Source organism: Camarhynchus parvulus, chromosome 3, assembly GCF_901933205.1.
Source record: "Camarhynchus parvulus chromosome 3, STF_HiC, whole genome shotgun sequence".
Taxonomy (NCBI): domain Eukaryota; kingdom Metazoa; phylum Chordata; class Aves; order Passeriformes; family Thraupidae; genus Camarhynchus; species Camarhynchus parvulus.
The window spans coordinates 24,966,172-24,979,606 of record NC_044573.1 but is presented as its reverse complement, the minus strand read 5'-3'; the positions used below and the strand labels follow the sequence as shown (position 1 = coordinate 24,979,606).

The following is a 13,435-nucleotide window of genomic DNA, read 5'->3' as shown; positions in this document are numbered from 1 at the left end:
CTTCTCCTCTCTTCCTCTTTTTTTCCTCTCTCTCTTCCTCTTTCTTTCTTTCTCCCTTTCCTTCTCTACTTTATCTCAGCAATTGCTTTTGGGAATTTCTACCCAGAATTCCTACCCAAAACTCTAAAGGAATCAGTTGGGAACAAGAGCACTGGTCCTTGCATAGATAGATAACTGGGAATATCCCGCATTTTACACTGTGGCCTGAGGCCATCAGTGCAGCTAGTGTGGATCTCTGATAAAACCTGAGTCATTTTCTGATCATCAAAACCAAAATCCTTAGAAGTTTGGAGAAGAGGGGTGTCTAGTGCGTGGGGGAAATCTGTTAGTGTTAACTGAGTTGGGGTAATGAAGATAGAGTTGGTCTTTGGGAATTACAGAAGTGTCTCCTCAAAGAGTGATAGTGGTGCTATGGCAGATAAAACTTGGTGCAAATAATTGGAAAATGGTGCCCATGAACAAAGTCTGGGCTTTACCTGGGAAAAGAGTGGTTGACTGAGCAGAATTTTTTGTTTGAAAAACGTTCCACTTGTTCTTGGGAATGTCCAATAGGCAAATATCATAAAAAGAATGAAGAAAAACTCAGAACCTCCCCCCCCCCAGTCTGTATTTGTGTATTAATCTATGTTGGATATTTAAATATTGTGTAAATCCCAAAGTAGATACAGTAGGAATCAGAAGCAGTATAAAGACTGACAAGCATAGAACAGTTTCTACTTGGGTCCTGATTAAATAGGCTGAGATTTTTTTTTTAATAATGGAAAAAGGACAACTGCAGGATGTGAAATATGAGTCACATAGAAAGGGGCAGGAAATTAGCATTTTGACCAAGGTGGCAGATGTAAAAGAAACCAACTAATGAAGTTTTTAATGTAATTTTAATTTGGCTATGGAACCCTGTGATACAAGATAGTCATGGTTTTAAACTTGTCTGAATTTTTAAACAACGATTGAATGGAGTCATGGAAGGAAAGTCCAGTGAGGTTACTGAGTATGTAGGCATCACAATTGGCTCAAGAAATTCTTCAGCAACCTTGAAGGCTGAGGCAAATGTCACTATTGTTATGCCTGCATTTCCTGTGTACCTGTCTGCTCTGGAGACATCATGGTGGATTTGGTGGACCTTTTCACTTGAATCAGCGTAACGCATTTTAAGGTGTTTAAATGAGAATGTTAATTTGCATAACTAATTTAATAGTTAATAACCGATACTGTTATAAAGAGTAAAAACCCAAACACTAGAGACAAAATTCAGTAGAAGGAAACTCATGCTAAGTAATTAAAGCCCAGGCTCCGTTCATTGCAGATTTTAAATAAATTCTATTTCCGAAGTATTTTTTTCAGAGCCACCCTTTTTAATACATCAATCTCTGATTGATGACTGGTTGGGTTTTTAGTAAGTTTTTTTTATTATTTGATTATCTCTGGAAATGAAAGCTTTTCAGGCCCTCTCTAAGAAATTCTTGTACACAGTAAAGGTGTTTTCCTGAAGAGAAGTCTTTTCTCTTTCACTTGCCTGTAAAAAGTCACAACTGTATGTGCTGATATTAACTCCCTGTCAGGAGCACATTTTAATTTTGTCAGTTTGTTATAGCCTCCTTGTCATAGTTCTCAACAATGCAGTTAATGCTATACTTAAAGGATTTTAGAATATCTTTCTCCCCAAATAGTAAAATTTTGTATTACGAGCATGCAGCCTTGCAACATTAACTTAAAGCATGGGGATTTTAACTGATGGAAACTATTTTTGCAAATTTCAAATGTACTTAACGTTCTTGCACACTTTGAGCTAAGACCTGCCTTCCTGCCTTCCTTCCTGCCTTCCTGCCTTCGCCCCACCCTGCCTCCCTAATTCCCTTAACTTTTGCTTTAAATAAATGAATTCAGTATGGTGGTGTCATTTAAAAAAAAAAACAAAGGGAAAAACCTCCAAGAAGCAGCCCAAGCAAACAAGGTTATTGAAGTGTTGTTTTCTGGTCATTTTAGTGTCCCACATTCAGTGTGCAGCTTTACTGTTGGTAGTTGACTGGGTGAAGTTTGAACAACTGCTCTGTGATCAACAGTGGAGTGTGAAGATCTTGTTCTTGCTTTTCCCTTTTTTTTGTTTTAAAGGAGTTTTAGAAGGTTGCTTGGAAACTGAGTTGTGAAACTGTGTGTGTGGGTGGGTTTCTGGGTGTTGGGAGAGCCTATTAGAAAACCAGCACTTTATTCTTGCCCTGTTGTTAGACTTCTTGGTATGCATCTGCTGCTGTCAGAGAGGGTTGATGGCTGGCTGGACCCTCAGTCATATACAGACATTCCTGCCTTATTTCTGTTCAGGCAAAGAGAATGAGCACCACAGAGAGAAGTTAATGGATCCCCATCTGGCTTTTCTGCCTTTTCCATAAGGAGATAATTTACCATGTCACCAATACTGCAGGGCAGAGACTGTTTGAAAAGAGGGTATAAGAGGCGCTCACTGTTGATCTTAAATGGCTAAAAAAAAGTTAAAATAACAGGAAAGTGGTTTGTGAATCTGGGGAATTATTTCCAAACATCAATTTTCAATCACATTTCTGTGCTAGTTCTGTTAAGTTCTTGCTGGTGTTCTTTCAACTATGTACTTCCTTTGTACTGTGGAACAAACTTCTCTGAGAATCTTGAATTACAAAACTTTGGATTGCATATGTAGTTCTTAAAAATGAGGCTCAGTTGTCATGTGTATGTATTTGGAGGAAAGATTATAGTTTTCAATGGTTTCCTGAACAGGGTGGGGTTTTTTTTGTTTGGGTTTTGGTTTTAGGGTTTTCTCTGCCTTTTCAGGGCCAGAATGTTACTTCCTTTCATCAGGATTTATTGGTGTAGAATAGCTCAAGATGCTGTTGCACATTCCATGTAATACACTAATCTCTTTTTTCTTCTCCATGCTACGCCCTGATTTTCCTTTAGAGAATAAAATAATGGGTCACATTCCCCAAATTGAATTTCATGAAGCATTCAGTTTCTCAGCAGGTATTTTCTATCTGTTGTGAAGGCAGACTTCTCATACTGATGGGACATGGTTGCTTTTTCTTCTTGGCTTTTTTTTATAGCTTCAAAACAGTAACATTTCAGAATTAATATTTTCATTTCTGATATTTTGAATAAGATCTGCCTTTTATCTACTTCTCAAGGTGATGGTTGAATCTTTTCACTTTAACTGTATGTTTATACTTCACTTGGTGGGGGTTTTTTTGTTTTGGATATACCTGTTAGTCTAAAGTGGTTTAGTAATGTTACTGCTTTCCTTCACCTTCACACCAGTGTTAGTTTACTACATTTTTTGCAAATGTGGGAGATGCAGGGTGTTTGAGAACAGAAATTTAAAAAAAAATATATAAAATCTGTTTTGTTGGAGAACATAGGTGATAGAACGAAGTGAAGTAAATTAATCTGATGAAAGCTTTAAAATATGATCAGTTTATCAAGCTAAATCTTTGGAAGAGTTCAAAGCTCTGTCATATGAATAATTTTTAAAAAAAATTTAAAAAAATTTAAAAAAAACTTTTTTAAAAAACGCTTTCAGCTCAACTGCATACCAGGGAGTTACAAGACTAACTTGAGACGCCTTCTGCTTCATAAATACAGATCGCTAGCAGAGCAGCCTTTGGATTTGGTAATGTGTTGTACAGAAGTCCCAGAAATATCTGTCTTGTTCGATTTGTCGCCTTTGGCATGGCAAAGTATTGGTATTGGAAAATTTGAGAAATCATGTCATTGCATGGCTTTGCTGTAGGATGCTGCTTTTCAGCACTTTGAGTTGGATTTTCTTTTTCTGCCTTCCTACTTACTGGAGACCACAGGAGGGGGAAAAGACTTTGAGGTTCTGCCAGAAGTCAAATAACATACTCTGCCAACCTCTAGCCATGTGCCATTTCTTAGCTCAGAGCTTGTCTGTGCTGGGAGAGTTTACTTCTAAGAAGGTGGCTTTCTTGAAACTGACTTGTGGGGAACAACCGTGTATAAAACCAGTTGGCTTTGCGTTTTGCAAGGAGTTGTGGCTTCATCTGGAATGGGCCACCTGTGGTGTTTTTATAAACTAAATAACCCTGCAGTGCTGCTGCTTACAGCTCTCTGCTTTATGGTTGGCACTTTTAAAAATACAAATGGGTCCTGCACAAGATTCAAGCTCGCACAGCGAATACATGCAGAAGTTATTTTAGGCACAGGCTCAGAATGAGGTTCACTTTGCCGAGATATGTGCTGCTTGGTTTTCCCCTGACTGATTCTCCCATGATCCAGCTATGACTGCTTTGAATGAGGAAAATCCAACTCCTCAGTATTTTATAGCCCTACAAGTATGATAACTCGCCAAGTTTTGACAGCCATGGAACTCCATCAAGCCTGTTGTATCCCTTTCCCCCTGCGCTTTTGGCAGCGCTATGTGAGTGACAGCAGGCAGATGAGCAGTCTTGGGTCCTTCCTAGGAGGAACTTCATGCAAGGTGCATTTAGGCCATCTGTGTAGACAGTAAGAATGTGGCCTCTGTGGTTTCAGGACTTCATGGCTCAGACTGTAACCAAAATAGGCCTTTTTTCTCCTATGCTTCTTAGGAGACACAGTGGTGACTTCTAGTGAGCTGAGTAGTACAGACAAAGCAGGGGCGCATGCAGGCATACCTAGACAGAGGTGCAACATGCCCATGGCTCTCTGCAGCTTTGCAAGCAGCCTCTGTAATTTTTGAAGTGGTCCTTATTTGGGAGTTGGAAGTGGTTTTTTGTACTTTCAAAGCAGCAAGGAGTGGGGAGAAGGTAAGGTTATCCTCCTTGGCAGAGAGAAGTCCTCCTTTTGTTTTAGTACTCTTGCCTCTTCTTCTTCCACTACATCAAGATGAACCTTCTTATCCTTCTGAGGCCATGTCTGCACTTGGCATCTCCCTGTTTTCTAACCTTTCCACTTCTTCGTTTCTATCTTTAAACCTACACATTGAGAAGTGCAGTTATTTATCTTTGTTCGTTAGTGGTCTGTATGTCTTGTAAAGCCAAGTTTAAAACTTGAAAATAGTTTTAATGATTGAGCCTTTCTCTGCAGAAGTTTATTTACCAGGTTTCAAATTGAGAACTTAACTTCCTGTAAGCTGGAGCAATAATTCCTGTTTACCCTTGTACACACAAAACGGGAAGGGAAATTTTTGTTGTCCTGTTCCAGCTGAAAATGAAGTGTACCAGTATGAACAGCTCACAGAATCACAGAAAATGCTGAGTTGGAAGGGACCGCAAGGATCATCGAGTCCAGCTCCTGGCCCTCCACAGGCCATCCCCAAGAGTCATACCATGTGCCTGAGAGCATTGTCCAAATACTTCTTGAACTCTGTCAGGCTTGGTGCTGACTCACCAGTAATTTGTTAATCTGCACATTCTAACCCATGGGCCTTGTTTAGCCTCATTTGTCTTTGTTTTTGGGAACAGTCATAGCACGTCATTGTTCATAAATGTATTCCTAGAGGCAGTAATTTAAATCTTACGTGCTTTTAGCAGGCTAATTTAGGTTTCTGTGCTGCTCCAAGTCCACTCTTTCACCAGTTTTGATAACAGTATCCTTAACAAGGCTACAGACTGTTTATTTAGGCAGTTGGTGATTGCTTGTTTTGGAACACCCACTTTGGATATCAGTAGAGATGTTTGGACTTCAGGCTGAAGTTTAAGATGTACTTTGTATAAGATAAAATAGTGTTTGACTCTGGTTCATAGGTATATTCCTAACTTAACTAGGAACATTCCACGAATACTAAGTTTTGGATGAGGTTGTTTAAGGTGTTCCCTCCACCAGTGCAACATTTGGAGCGGGCAGAAACAATGTACAATTACAAATTTTGGACATAAAGCCTCACTTATATCTGAAACTGCTTTTCAGTAAATAAGCATTAGGGTTTTCCTAGCTTTTTCTTCGTAAGTAAGCTCCTTGATTTAATTGTGTAAAATTCATTAAATTTGCACATGGGATTGGTTTGGCCTCTTAAGTTTTTTAGGATGTTGCTCAGGGATCACATGAGGTTCTCATTAAGAGAACAAAAAAGAGAACAGCCAGGATTATTTTATCATTCAGGTATGCTAAAAACAACACCAACAAAACACAGCCTTTCAGTATGATCCGCCAAGGACAGCTGGAGCACAAATTAGTTTTTCTTAATAGCTGAAACTCAGGATGTTCTTGGTCGTATCACAATGAAAAAATGATTTGTGTAGCTTCTTTTCGAAGCAATAAATTCTCTGCCTTTACCAGGAAACTAATAACAACATAATAGCCTGGCTTTGAGGATGGTAGAAAAACTTAAATCACCGGACTAGCAAGTCCCTTTGGAGACAATGCCTGCTCTGATGCTGGATGAGCTGTCCCTATAGAATGGGCAAGTGAGGGGGCTGTGCACATGGTAATTACTTGGAGAAGATCTCAACAGCACTAAGTAGGCAAGCAGATGCACTTTTACTGATGTTTGTATTTCTGTTTCTATGCGCGTGTTCCTGCACTTCCAGGAACTCAGCAAGGTTTACCTTGTAGTGCAGGCTTCATTGTTACTTTTTTAAATGCTTTCCATTAAATGTAGGTCTGTTGGCCGTGATGTTCATTGATGTGCTGGTTTTGTATTACATGGTTAAAAATGCTATGGACAAAGTTTAATAATTAAATGCATTATTAATGTCTCCTTAAGAAGACAAGAGGAAGGCCATGCATGTTGATTCAGTGCTACAGATGTGGGCTCTGAGAGAAAACAGATTAAAATATGAATGCTGCCCTCTAAACAAATACACCCCCAAAAACCTCAGTCTTTAGAATACTGCAGAATTTGAAAACTAATAACCAAAACAACAGGAGAAGATTTAGTCTTTTAATCAGCTCCTCGCTGTACGTGTAGGAGTGATTTCCATAAGCTTTGTTGCCTCCATAAATGACAACTGATCCTTTACCAGATCACCCTGCAGGTAAAATGTCAGTACAAAGCCAGCTTGGCTTGGTTCATCAGCAACCTCCAAGGATGGAGCTCCCCATGGACAGCCCTCCAGGATTAGGTAGACTTGACTGTATCAAGACTCACAGATGTCGCAGATTGACTCAAGACATCACTTTTTGGTGTGTTTAGAAGACATTTTAGCTGACAGAATGGCAGGTCACATATCAGCAGAATCTGGCCACCAGAAGGACGCATACTTTTGAAGACTGGGCATTCTTCAGCAAGGAGCACGCTGAGAGTTGATAGAGAGGGGAAGATAAACTGTAAACCCAAAATTTAGTTGGCAATGTGCCAGCCACAAAAGCTGAGATTATGAAGACAAAGGCACAGTGGGAAACTCATGATAGGAAGTTGCACGGATCCCATCCCTAAGTACCAGCTTCGACATGTTGGACTTAATAAAAATTCTTTCCTGTGTTTATGTAGTGCTAAAGATGAAATTCCAGCCTCTAATGTTCCTAAAATTTAGACTTACCAGAAATGTTTATTCAGTTCAGAAATACAATAATTTTTGCAATTGCATCCTGTGCATTAACTTGAATATGATGTTCAGGAAACAAATTCTATTGATCTGTCGGAATCAAAAACTGTATGTAATGCTGGTGACTAGAAAGTAGGAGAATTTGGGGTTTAAATTCATCACCAGTAAGCTGATCTATTTTCTGCCAACCAAAATATAAATTTCTTTAACAATGACATGTTATTTATACAGAAGAATAGGGCAATATTTAGTAATTACAGTGTTTCTTTTATTATGGAACTTTTTATAAAATTACATTGGTAAGTTTAATCATAAGAGCAGGTCTTCCTTCCAGGAACTTTAGTCCTTTCCAGCCTTTCTAAAGGCCCCAGAAACATACAGCATTACAGTAAGAGTGGCTTTGAAGACCATGAAGACACTGAAGACCAGAGAGGGAGTAGGCAGTTCATTTAATTAATTGATCACTTTGAAAATTGAAATGAAAGCAATCATGCAAGTCATTAAGATGAATCTCTTCTTCTTCACAAGGTAGCTGTGAATTGACCTTTGAAGGGGTTGCCCTTGTGATCTTGCCAGCTCTGGTGTCTTTACCCTGATGCTTAAGAGTGTGTTGTGGTGGTTTTGGACAAAATACGAGGATTTGTAGGTGACTTGTAAGTTGTATAATTTTGACTTAAGTTCTACATCAACTTGATTCATCATCCAAATTGTGTCTTTTTAAAGTTTGGAGCTGAGATTAACCAATCTGAGTTGCTAAGAGTCACTTAAACACTGTATTAAAAAATATTGTCAGACACTGTAAATTATTTACTGTTTTACTGTGACCAGACCTGTAATGTACATGTTACATTATTAGGAGGAAATTCTATTTTGTTAGTTATTTAATAAAGTGATATTCCCATTTCAGAAATAAGATTAGAAGTTTAAAAGATTCATAAGGCAGCACTGGGTAAAAATCTGTAGTCTTCCAGACATTTCTAAAAGCTTGGAGACTGCAAAATGCAGAGCTTTTCTGAGCCCTCTTATAAAAGGTTTTAGGAATCCCTAAGACAGCTAACTACACTAAGACACCTGCAGCTAACCTCATCCACAAGAGAGATATTATGGATTTTTATTTGAAAGAAATTAGTTGTCAGGATGCATTTGAAATTTCTTAGTGCTTATTGAGAGTCTGAGAAAATATGCTTTGATTTTTCTGTTGTTACATTTTTAGTAAATATTGTAAGTTGCTGTATATTAAATTGTGCTTGTGCTGCTAGTAGTTTTCCAACATCTGTTTCCTAATGAGGAAAAATATGAGCAAAATAAACGGGCTCTTTGGAAAACATTGAATTTCTAGAATAACCAAAAGCTAATGTAATAAACATTAACACGAACTGCTTTGATTTCATAATCACTAGCTTGTATCTGTCTTATTTATGTAACAAATGCAATAAATTAATGTTACAGTTGTTGCTCATCTTGAAGTGAGGTGGAAAAAGGGGAATGATCCAGGATAAAATAGCTGTCAGCTTCTTAAGTCATCTGGCTGTCATTGAAAACTGGGGGTTTGGGAAGATAATGAGAATCTGCAGAAGTTGTGCATCAAAATTCTTTGGTCCTTGCTATAAAGGGATGTTGGCATCCTGACTTTAATACAGAAATCTGGATGGTTATAAATGCTGCTCTTTAATAAGTAGAAATGCTGTTTAAGAGCCTCTTCAAACCTTGGTGGTTACAGGAGCAAGAGATTGTCTTTTTCCCAGTGTTCTGACAGAATTGAGGCCAAATGTGTGAGCTTTCCATATTCTTTGCTCCTTGTTGTTTCTCTTGGAAAAGAAGGTAATTTGCTCTGTAATTCATTAATGTTGATCTTGTTTGAATTAAACAGTAATACAGGAGAAACTGAATTTTAAAAGTTAAGCCATGTGTTCCTGATAGAGTTGAAGCAATGAAGTTGTGGGAGCCAAGTACATGGGAGGTCTGTGACCACATATTGCTGATTTCTTCAATAAATGCCAGTTTGGTTTGCATTAGATCTGCCATCCAAAATAAGCAAACCAATGAGTACCTCAAATTCAGCATGACTTAACTACAAAAGGTGAATCAAACATTTTAAAGATAATATTTGTAGAGCTCCAAGCTGTGATAGTCTAGGATTGATTTCAGTTGCATAGTCCTAAGCTGCAATCAGTGGTGCTTAGTGGAGGTAAAGGCAGAGCAGAAATCAAAGCAGCCCTACTGCTACTGTAGGTAGCCAAAGCCAGCTGGAGCAAACCCCAGTGTTGCACATGGAGCTTCTGAACCTGCCCAGTCTGATTTACATCTCCTGCAGGGAATGCTTCCTCATTCACCTACCAGGCAGTTCCTTGTTGAAAACAAATAGCTCTTTGTTACTCTGGTCATATAAAATTCTATAAGTGCTTAACCTGGGCCTCTTCAAAGGCCTGTGAATGGGAGCCTGTGAATTTTAACGGACTCTTTAACTCCATTGACCTTTTTCTTTGAAAAAAACTCCCTGGACTCCTAACAGCTAACAAAAGGTTTCCTCCTGCAAGTGTCTTGAACTCTTTTTAAATTTTATATTCACGTGCCAGAATTGAAAATGCAATTGCAAAGGAGTCTGTCTGTTCTATCTATCCCCAGTTCCTTGTTCAGCATCAATGACAAGAAGTTGAGTAAGTTTGGAAGACTTTTATTTTCAGGATCTTATCCAGAAATCTGCTGTGAAGTGTCAATAATATGCAAACTGGCAGCTGTGTTTTCAGATTTTCTACTGTTCAGCCAGGCCTACCTAAATAGTAAGAAAAAAAAGACACTTATTTCCATCATAGCGAAGATACTGTTAGGCTAGGGCTTCGGGCCATTACAAAAAAGAAAAAGGTGTAAACTCTTTAAAATCTTCGGTCCCTTTTATTGACCTGTGTTCTTTCAGTGATTATGTATATTCTGTGGAGTTCCGTGGTCGTAGAATCATAGAATCACCTCAGTTGAAAGGGACCTTAAAGATCACCTAGTTCCTACTCCTCTGCTGTGAGCTTGGGACGCCATCCACTAGAAGAGGCTCTTTAGAGCCCCATCCAGCCTGGCCTTGAACACCTTCAGGGATGGGGCATCCACAACTGCTCTGGGCAGCCTATTCCTGTGTCTCACCAGCCTTACAGCAAAGGATTTCCTCTTAATATATAACCTAAGCCTGCTCTCACTGAGTTTGAATCCATTCCCCCTTGTCCTATCACTACAGGCTCTTGTAAAGTCTCTCTCTTGCAGGCTCCCTTTAGGTACTGGAAGGCTGCAATATTTTTGAGGTTGAACAATCCCAATTCTCTTGGGCCATCCTCATAGGATGATCTGGTAAGGACACAGCAGCTCCTCCCATTGTCATTTCGTTCTCCTTCATTAAATTAGAAATATATTTTCTCTGCATCTTGTTCCTGCTAAGTAGTAATCTGAAGTAAATCCTTTCTGTTCCTGCCTGTTGCAGGAGTCCTCCTTCCCTCTGCCTGGCAGGTCCAGTCTGTGCCTTGACTTTCACATGTTACCCAGGGCAGACAGCCTTTGACTTCTCTTTGGTCCGATGCTTTGAAACATTCTGCAGCATTAGCTGTTAGTGCAATTTAATGCAGCAGTTGGCTGTGACCTGATTTTTATTTCCACCTGGACAGTCAAGCTCCAAGTGGGAGCATTATGAAGTACTAAAAAGTGTGGGGCAAGCTCCTAAGTGCAGTAAGATTCCAGGAGCAGGCTGGCTATAAGGTATATATCCAAACACAAAGCAACAAATTGAACTTGTGAAAATGATGGTTTAAGGCATCTGGACACAGTACGTCAGGTGGCCATTGGGTCTTTCGTGCCAGCTCTTTGACTTCCAGATCTGCTGTTGTTGCACTAAACTACTGCCTAGCGTAGACAAAGCATTGCTTTCATCAGGTATGGATCTGTGCCCTGGCATCACATGGCTGCTATTAGTATAGATGTGTAAGAGTAGGAATATTGTTTTGATAGATATTTTATATTTCTGGGTGGATAGATCCTTAGATATGAGAGTCCTAACCATCTCTAGCTCTACCCTATTCTGAGTCATGTACAGTTTATCATCTGGAGTGAGCCTATGATGTATTTGTTTCCATTAATAACCAGGTTGGAAGGGAAATGAAATAATTTTTGGGTTTTGGACAGAAAAAAGGAATGCTGTTCCAGATGTGTGGAGCTCCCACCTTTTGCTACTGCTGTGACTTTCTTGTTTGGAAACAAATTTCGTCAAATCTTGCTTATGAGAACACCACTTTATTGGTCTTGGTGTTAAAAAGGAAACATCTTGTACCGTTCCTCCTTATGTTGCTGAAGTTCTGCACGAACAGGTCGTGTTAAATACTGTGCAGTGCATCATTTGAAATGTTCAGCATTGTGATTTTTGGCTGTCAGATCTGTTATGTAAATCAGAGTTTGATTGTCTTCAGGATTGAGCTTTCTGCTACAATCTGAACAACATTGAACAACACTGAACAACACTTGGTTTTGGAAAACTGAATTTCCTGTTATGTCCGTCTGGCACATATGGATGAGAATTCACCAGAGCAACAGAACCAGCCAAGGACAAACATTTGGCATCTTTTATGCTGGAAAAGTCTCATTTCAAAATCAAAACATGCATATGCACATACTTTTAAATGAAGTGGTAAGTGCTTAAAAGGTGGACCAGAATAAAAAACATGCCAGCGTTGTTGTTGCCTCTTCTTCAGTAAAAGTTGCATCAGCCATGTTTTGACCAATTTTTATGTTAGAAATTTTCTTTCCACTGAAAACACGGAATGATAAGCAAGTCTTCCATTTTCTGGAAGGAGCTGAAGTGCAGTAGACCCATTAGGTTCTTCCTATTGGCTGGAAACTGTTGTGGCTGCTTTCATCCATCTGTGAGAGACCTCTTGTGGTTTGTTTTTCTTCTGAGCCTTTGACTGATCAGTCCCTCTGTTTTCTCATGGGTTGAGCTCTCAACTCCATGAGTATTTCTTGGTTGTGTTTTCATTCACATTTGTTAAGAACAACTTAGGCAGCAACTGAATGTCCAAGATAGAGGAAAGATCTTTGCTTAACCAGGGTGGATAGAAATTAAGTCTGCCTAATATGACTCTGCAAAAATAGGCCATATTAAAATTGCTTTGACTTCTTAAGACTTTGGTTCTTGTTGATGTGCATCTTCTCATCAGGCAGCTTGTAACTCTTGAGCTTGGAGGCAAGCATGAAGAAGTTTGGGGAGGTATGAACTTAGACTACTTCACTAGTAAGAAAGTGTCCAAAAAGTCTCTTTTTATGCAAAAGGAGAAAAAAGCTCTTCTGAAGAGAGATCCTGGTAGCACATATTCTGCTGTGTGTTATGTGGATGCCTAATATTGTAGGCCATAAAAGAAAGCATAAGTATTTTAGGCTTCTTGCAGAGTTTATTACTGAAGGTGAGCAATGTTTCTGGTTAAAGTTGTCTTTTTTAATAGGTTCAGAGGCTAACTCTCCATAGGCAAATACAAGGGCCAAGCTATGCAAGAGCCTCAAACCATTCATTTTTATGTCGTGATCACTTATCTTATTTGAAAAAGCTTTTCTTCTTCCTTGAATTTTAAAGATGTTAGAGTTCAGAATATTTGTTGGAACATTTTTAATTAACAATTTTTGAAAGAGTTTCAAACATTAAGATAAGCATACAAAGAAAGTGCCAGATAAAATAAAAATGAAATACTGAACAGAATTAGTCATACCTTAAGCTTGTGTTGCTTGATTCTGAAAGTTTTTGTTTTAGTACAAGTCCCATTGGGCTCTTCAGAATAATTTCTGTTTTGAACTAGATTTCCTGTTTGTTCACATTTTAATTTATATTTTTAAAAAGTTTTCCTGGCTAAATATGTTTCAGTGATAGTACTACAAAGAAAAATGAAGTTTTCAACTTAATTTTATTTTTCTAATTGGAGAGAAAATAGATATTTCTCACTTAAAAATTGAAAAGGTAGAGCAGAAAG

General features: G+C 38.7%; 1 protein-coding gene across 4 annotated transcripts in view; it reads left to right on the top strand.

Moving 5' to 3' along the window:
* THADA (THADA armadillo repeat containing) overlaps positions 1-13,435 on the top strand; it is a 153,012-nt gene that overhangs the window by 92,851 nt on the left and 46,726 nt on the right. The window lies entirely within an intron of this gene.